At 32.7% G+C, this 9,030-nt stretch overlaps 1 protein-coding gene across 1 annotated transcript in view; it reads right to left on the bottom strand.

Moving 5' to 3' along the window:
- The window catches only part of PCLO (piccolo presynaptic cytomatrix protein), a 354,063-nt gene that overhangs the window by 148,111 nt on the left and 196,922 nt on the right, over positions 1–9,030 (bottom strand).

Below are 9,030 nucleotides of genomic sequence, written 5' to 3'. Positions count from 1 at the left end.
ATGAGAAAAGAAAAGAAATAATTGCATTAAATGTGGACCCAGATAAATATTCATTTTCAGGAAGAAAAAAAAATCTGCATTTGTTCCAAATAAAATTATTTTAAGGCCTGGTTTCTTCAAAATTAGCATTTTCATCCAACATTTATTCAAAGACTACTACATTTCATAATAATTATCTTTAGAATAACAAATTAATCAAAAGTTCTTTTAGGATTTAGCCTATTATCTCCTATCTCTTGACTTGGGCCAAATATAGTTCTACCTTTCAGACGTAATAGAAATAGGCTATTACTTTCAGAGTAGAGCTATTACTTTCAGAGTAGAGCTTTATAGGTATAGATAGTTTTCAAGAATCACTTGTGCATAATTTGCTACCTGCTTCCAGATTATGAACATAATTTCATTCTTAATACTTAATCACATTTCCTCATGCAATTGAACAAGAAGCACTCCAGGGCTTAATTGTTTGGTATCTTTTTCCCTGAGTGTTCTGATTTGCTGACTAAAACATTTTCTTTCTTCTTTTTTTTCTTTTTGCCCAGGCTGGGGTGCAATGGTGCAATCTCTGCTTACTGCAACCCATGCCTCCTGGGTTCAAGTGATTCTCCTGCCTCAATTTCCTGAGTACCTGGGATTCAGGCATGAGTCACCCACGGCCAGCTAATGTTTTATTTTTAGTACAGATGGGGTTTCTCCATGTTGGTCAAGCTGGTCTTGAACTCCTGACCTCAGGTGATCCGCCCGCCTTGGCCTCCCAAAATGCTGGGATTACAGGTGTTAGCCACTGCTCCTGGTCAAACATTTTCTTATATCTCTGCTCTTCAGTGTCTAAGCCATGGTCACCTGCAGTAAATCAACTGATAGGGTCTTTAGACACACAAATTCCTAGGAAGTACACCAAAACCATTTTAGCAGAATCCTGGGAGAGGAAACAGGAGGACCTGCCTTTTTGATAAACTGGTTAAGAATTTTTGCAAATTAAATACTAAAAACTACTCTCCAATAAGAATACAGAACAAATGATCACCTAGGAGACAAATTATTTTAGAATAATACTATGAAAGAGTTCCTCCCTGATTGATGTGTGTTATAGTTTTTCTTACATTATATCTATTGTATTGTTTAAAAGTAAAGGCTGTGTATGTAGTTCTAATTGTTACCATTGAATGTGTACCCATTCTGTAAGGCACAGGGTTACAGTGTCATACAGATATTATTGCTTTCATGTATTACATTGTACTCTGAGAAGTTCAATTTCAAATTGCTTTTCACGCTGGCTCACTCTTTCCAGTTGCTTATCTTAAATTCTTTAGATACAAAAATCACTTATTGCTCTAGAATACTATCAGATATCTAAGTTTCATTTCTTATTTCAGGTTCCAATTACTTTAGAAACTAACAATGTTGCTTAATAACTATGATTATTTTGCAATATGCAAGCCATTATAATTCTTATTTGCTGATCTAAAACAGTAAAGACAAAAGTCAATTCTGTAAATGTGGTAAAATGCTGCCAATAAAATATTAGGATATATATGGACTCATTTGTTTTTTGTGTATATAATCACTCAATATCAATTCTCTTGTTAAGTTCATGTCTAAGGAGCTCTGAAGTGAATTGTGTGCCTTCTTTAATTCATGTCTTTATATAAAAGTCATAGGAAAGAAGATTTGATTCATTATGTCAAATACTAAAAGTTCTAGCTCTTGTGTTGAATAGTCCCTGAAGGAAGAACTTCCGTAATACCTACAGAAAATCAACCTTCATCGATAACGTGGTTTTAAAAACAATTACTTGGTTGAGACACATCTTAAGAGATTTTCATTCAGAGCTTGACTTTTTTATTTTTTATTTTTTATTTTTTGAGATGGAGCCTCGCTTTTGCCACCAGGCTGGAGTGCCGTGGCGTGATCTCGGCTCACTGCAATCTCTGCCACCCAGGTTCAAGCAATTCTCCTGCCTCAGCCTCCTGAGTAGCTGGGATTACAGGTGCAAGCCACCACACCCAGCTATTTTTTGTATTTTTCATACAGATGGGGTTTCACCATGTTAGCCAGGATGATCTAGATCTCCTGACCTCATGATCCACCCGCCTTGGCCTCCCAAAGTGCTGGGATTACAGGCATGAGCCACCATGCCCAGTCCCAGAGCCTGACTTTTTAAAACACAAAAACAGATACAAATGGCTGCATTAACATGCAGTTTTGCCATATGGATTCTAAAAATGAAATACAGGTGTGTATTAAGCATCTCCATAGGCCATGTTCTAATATAAATAAGTTAGAAAATTTTAATATACCAGAAATACAGGTTTCATTCCATTGGAAATTTTTGTCATTTAAAAAAGTGTGACTATTTTATCTGAGTTTTGGGGACAGGGACAAATTATTCTTACAAAATTGCCATCTCTTGCTACTTTACAGCATATGAGGCCACAATGGTACATGGCTTTAGGTACAAGAAAAATGTGTTGAGAAAATAAAGCATAGTGATAATTTCAAGGTAGTATACTCATTATTTTCCTATAATATGAAATTTAGGTATGAAGATAAAAGGTATCATCCATGCAATCTATTTTGTCACATAAAATATTTCATTGTCCCAATTTAAAGTAATGCTTGGTAAACCTATAAAGTGATGATAACCACTAAACTACTAACGTTTGTAATGCAAACAGAAGGCAATAGTGTAAATCTCAGAGATAAAAGATCTTATCCTGAGAGCCTCATTGACTATTTCAAATTAATGTTTTGCTTAAATAGCCATCCATGCTCAGTTAAACCTAGCATTTTAAGTAATTGCTATTTTGCAATTATTTTTAACATAATGTTGCTATACTCAGTCTCTTGGGTGCATGACTAATTTTCATTATGAAGGAAAGAAGGGAGCCAGTCTAATTCTTTTGAACTTACACTCTGACTAATTGTCACCAAAATTAATTTGGAGCTGATATTTCTATTACGTCAAATTATGACAAAATAATTCATTCATATATCTATTCTGTATGTATCTATTTGGTTTATATCTATTGGTTGGAAAGTATATATGCAAAGGTTATTTCATCAAGGAACCAGCATTCAAATAGAAGAAATAATGCATGGTTGAAAATAAGTAAAATATGCAGTAAAAACAAAGAGATGGAGACACTGTGTTACAACGCAGAAGAGGGAGATACTACTTCTAGTTAGGTATTTTCCAAGAAGGTTTGGCCTTAAAATAGATACGTTAATCAACTGTGACTGTGAAATAAATCCATTTTCCCAAAAATATGTCTTGTCACTATTTGACATAATAGAAATATGAAATGAAAATGTCTATTCATATTTGATAGCAATCAGTCAAAATGTAAATACACATCAGGCTAAGGCCTTATTTCATTCACATTGAAATTCAATAATTAAGAGATGAGGCACAGCAAAAATCATATAATACATGCCTGAAAAAAGGCAATGATTAAAAACACTAAATTTGACCAAATCTAGATACAAATTAAACAATAAAAATGTTCTTTAGCTTTAAGAAGATAATGGAAGATAAGGTTGAAGAGGCAAGTTGAGATTCTCTGTTAGGTGGCAATTATTCCCAAATAAATGGCACTTATTGCCACAAGTAGACATTTTGTAGAAGAAACTGGAATCTAGTGAAAGTTCCTATAAAGGAGTAAAATCTGCTTTGTTAAGATCAGTCTGGCAGAATGTGGTTACCTACCTATGTTGATAAAAATTAAATCTAGAGGTGGAAAGAAACTATTAGAGTAAATGGAAAGGATGGAATGAATACAACAGGATTATCTGAGGAATTTAGTTTGAAACATTAGGAATTTGAAAAATTATAAGCCACAAAGAGTATGTTTTTTAACAATTAGAAATGCTAAACTGGTGGTCATATATGTGTCTCTTCTCTTTTCTGTAGCCTTAGGACCAAAAATAAAACGTCGATAAATTCAACAAGCAGAGGAAATTATAATGTCAATAAAGAGTTGAAAGGGAACAAAGCCCTACAGTAACACCAAACATTTTATAGTTATATATATAAATTCAAATTTTGTTTATTAAGGGGGAGCATAGGAGTATCACTGGAGGAAAAGGCAGAAGCTAGGTAAAATACAAAGAGGAAATGAGAAAAGAAAATTGATCAGGTTTTCACAGTGAGTAAAAAAGAATAACAGTAAATTTCCAAGAAAGTTTATTTTGGACAATATGGGTCATCATCATGATCATATCATTAATTATAAACAAACTGACTGGAAAAATTTGCTTCTCCCAAAATTTTGGAAATACTCTATAACCACATAAGATATAAACATTTGTAGGTCACAGTTTTTTTTTTTTTTCATTCTTTAACAAAATAATCCAAAGATTTTGTATCACTGTATTCAGGAATTTGGTTAAGAAATACTGTGTTTACAGTTCCAAAAGATGTTATCTATACTCTTAGTTCCTAAATATCCACACCATTACATTTTCATATTGTTTCTGGTCCAGTAGTAACCTGGAAATCAATTAAACAAAATTATTTCACTTATGTAACAACTCAATATATCAATGCCATATATGACTTTTACTAGCTGAAAATATTTAGCCAGACACAGCATTAACTCTTCCTGTAACAGAATTGTGATACACATGATTATTTTGCCTTAAGGTTAAGAATCAAATGAGTTAAAGTTTTATCTTTGAAATACCTTCTTATAAATATAGTAAGACAACCAGCAGTTTTATGTGTGTGTATATATTTTTATATATATGCGTGTGTACATCTGTATATACACACATAAAACTGCTGGTTGTCTGTTACATGAAATAATAGACATATATATATATAAACAAAATTTCATTCTATATGTATATATAGATCTATCTATATATCATATATCATGTTATATATTATATAATATATAATATATATGATATGGTATACGATATCGTACAGATATACATAAAATAAAATCTCATTTTAAGGTGTTGTTTGCAAGATTTTTCCAATACAAATTTCTTCATTACTTTTTGCACCAAACCACATATATATGTACTGAGAACATCTCTATTATATACTGAGTTTACTACGTTAAAAAAATACAAATTAGATGCTTAAGGAGGCTTTTTTTAAAAAACATGCTAATCATTCCTTGTGGGATGCTTTAAGCTGCTTTCCATTTATTTTCTGTGATTTTTAAAATATATTTTGAATATGCTTATATAAGTATTCTCTAAATGGTATAAAAGAATAAAAGTTTATGTTTCCATCTATGTTATCATTAAATATAAACAAATTCAGAGTCTTTCAAATTTTGAGGGGCCAATCACTATTTATTCATGCTATAAACATTTTATAATCAGGGTATCAAAATTCATCTCCAAGTAGGAAAATTCTGACAAGTAGAAATATATAAAATAACACCACATCGGATCACAAAATACTCAAATTTATTCAATTGTCAGCTAGTACATGTTAATAAACACATTTATTTTAACATCAATTCACCAGGGCTTGTTCAAAAAGAAAACAATGTTAAAAAAATCCATTCATCTTAAGAAGGAAAGTAGAAAATGAAGGCAATAATAACCCAGAGAAGAGATGCTACTGTGCCACTCAGCATTTTTCCATCAATTTGCTTTATATAACATTTCAGCTGTAACTATAGCAACAATACCATTAAGGAAAATCTCAGAACTTCAGGGCTGCCTATTTATTTTTCTAAGGATCTTTTCCAAAGCATAATAGTAAGACCTGTAGCAGGTTGAAAGCTTGTTTTTCTACTTAAAATGGTAAAGAAATGGTGGTCACCAAACCTACATTGGCATTCATATTTGTATTGGAGAAATCTTCCAAACACTACCTTAAAATTAAATTTCATTAAAGATTAAGTGAAGTGATTAGGAAGTTTACATCGTTTCCACCCATAGAAGTATTTAGTCAAAGACTGGGTAGGTCACATCTCAAAATTTTGTAAAGAAATCCAAGCAATGAAGGAGATTTGTACTATAACATCGAGTTCCCTGCCCACTATGAAGCTTTTGAGTCAACACAAATTTTACACAGGTTTTCGTTTATCTATTTTTTTGCTTATCATTCAGGGCATATTTCAAAAAGAGAAATAATTACACTAATAAACTGCTTAGAATTCACCTTTTTACTCACTGACAAATACATCAATTGGAGAGCAATGTTATGCATAACTTGTCATTTTTATCAATGTTATTTACAATCTCAGCAATATGGTGTTCTATTCAACTCAGATCCATGCATTCTTACAATGTGACATTCTGATAACTGGGTTTTTTAGTTATAAATTCATTCCCTTTGTGACATCTATAAAAGGGAGAAGGATTGAATTCACAGTTGACACATTCTTCTTCCAGACTACACAATCAATTGGTCAGACTACAAGATCAGGACATTAGAAATCTATGATCATTCCCGAGACCGCAGTTTATAAGTATACATAATGATGTATTTGTGATACTTCTATGCTTACTCTGTCCCTTAAAAAAATAAATGAAATGTGTGTCAGGTCCTTTCATCATTATATTCTTTTATCTAGAATGTGCAACTTCATTCATATTTTGTTTCTTTTAAAACCACTGATACCAGAATATCATGTTCAAAATATATAATTGAATGATTGAGGTTCTTTCTCATATATAGACATAAGATTATATCAAATTATATTAGAACATAAATATGTATAATGAATACAGTGTTGAGAAATAAAAAGAGTCAACATAAAATATTAATTTCCAGTTGAATTGCTGAATGTGAAGAATATAAATTAATAATACAACCTAATAGAATACAGGATACTGTTAGAAACTTGTACTAGAATTAACATTCCTAGGTCTAGGTTGATTAGTGGTCATGTCCCTACCCATCTCTTATCTGCATGCTTATTTCTGCAAGACCTCACTCTTCCGTATACCAAATGAAGTCTCTTTGTTTCCCTCATTAAGACTTGCATTCAGCAGAGGACAAATAAACAAACAAACAAACGAACAAAAAAACTTGCAATGTAGGTTTCTGTATAATGTAAAATACATTAACAGATATTTCCATAAACAGCAGCATGCCAACTAAAATTATGTATATTACAATCAGATACTAAAACTGTGTTTAGAATATGATTTCATACTTTTGATTGATACTCTTTTTGTGTTAATTTTGACTAAACCAGAACCATATTTCTGGTTGCTTTCTCATCATAATTTATATATTTTTTTCTGAAACTAACAATCTCTGAATTTTTGATGTTTTCAATACGATTATATAAATAACACATGAATGAAAACTTGCTCTAATTTTAATACCTGTGAATTATTACATTAACACAATTTTGACAGATCTGAAGAAAATCATATGCTTAGTTTTCTTTTAAAAGATATATATAGCTGGGTGCAGTGGCTCACATATGTAATCCTAGCACCTTGGGAGACCATGATGGGTAGATCTCTTGAGGTCAGGAGTTCGAGACCAGTCAGGTGAACATGGTGAAACTCCATTTCTACTAAAAGTACAAAATTAGCCGAGTGTGGTGATGGGCACCTGTAATCTCAACTACTTAGGAGGTTGAGGCAGGAGAATCATTTGAACCCAGGATTTGGAGGTGGCAATGAGTTGAGATCATGCCACTGTGATTCTCAACCAAGTAGTTTACTTGATCTGAGTTTAATCAGAGTCATTAGATTAACTGATCATCTACCAGTGTGTGTATAAAGGACAACTCCAAGGGCACAGCTGATTTCTCTCTGGTCACCAATGATACACTAAACTTATGGGTAATCACACAACTTACTGCACTGATTTTAGCTAACTTTAGCAAAAATATAAGACTTAGAAGAAAGGCTTATCTGTGGGTTCATAGAATTTTTTTGTGATTTTTCTAGTGTACTAAGTTTTAGGCAGATAGCTATGTATTATAAGTGTGGTATAAAACAATCAATAGTTTTAAAATATATCATTTATGTTGTATGTGTGTCAAGTTAATTTTAAAATGTAAATAGTTCTCCTCCCTCTGCTCTTATAGAGGTGTATTTTGGTATATCTATTATAAGATCTGTATATTGATTTTGCATGTGTGAATAATAACATCAAAGCAAAAAAACTTAGACTCAACTCTAAGTTAGTCACTAGACAGCACTACAAGCAATGAAAAACTGAATTTTAAAACAAAATTTATTTAAAAGATCTAATGTACATCATCATAGGGAAATTTTATGTTTGTTACAATTACAAAGAAATATGCATTTGGAAGACAGATCATTTAAAACACACTAAAGCCAAATGAAATTTGTGGAACACGTTACAAGATAAATATCAATCCCCTCACTTACAAATTTAAGCTTCATTGTGGACATAATATTTAAAGACAGAATAATTTCACAGACTAGGGAGTCTGAAATGCGTAAGAGGGTGGGTCGCACTAGACTGTCTGGATAATGCAGAATGGATACAGGTGGCGGGAGAGATTGGTTAGGTGTTAAGCCCTCCTGTGATGTGGTAGAACACAGTGCAGTACTGGAAGCTCTTCTTGCAGGGAAGAATCAGTATGTCAATTCTGCAAGGTGTAAACTTGTCTAGGTTGAACTATGTTTCCCAGAATCATTTGCCCTAAATGTTTCCCATTACAGTGTATGATATTGTTTGGCTCTGTGTCCCCACCAAACCTCTTTTTATTTATTTATTTATTTATTTATTTTTTATTTTTTGATTATACTTTAAGTTCTAGGGTACACGTGCATAACGTGCAGGTTTGTTACATATGTATACTTGTGCCATGTTGGTGTGCTGCACCCATCAACTCGTCAGCACCCATCAATTCATCATTCATATCAGGTATAACTCCCATGCAATCCCTCCCCCCTCCCCCCTCCCCATGATAGGCCCCGGTGTGTGATGTTCCCCTTCCCGAGTCCAAGTGATCTCATTGTTCAGTTCCCACCTATGAGTGAGAACATGCGGTGTTTGGTTTTCTCTTCTTGTGATAGTTTGCTAAGAATGATGGTTTCCAGCTGCATCCATGTCCCTACAAAGGA

Source organism: Rhinopithecus bieti, unplaced genomic scaffold, assembly GCF_001698545.2.
Source record: "Rhinopithecus bieti isolate Rb0 unplaced genomic scaffold, ASM169854v2 scaffold_1101, whole genome shotgun sequence".
Classification (NCBI taxonomy): Eukaryota; Metazoa; Chordata; class Mammalia; order Primates; family Cercopithecidae; genus Rhinopithecus; species Rhinopithecus bieti.
This window is presented reverse-complemented; position numbering and strand designations above follow the sequence as displayed.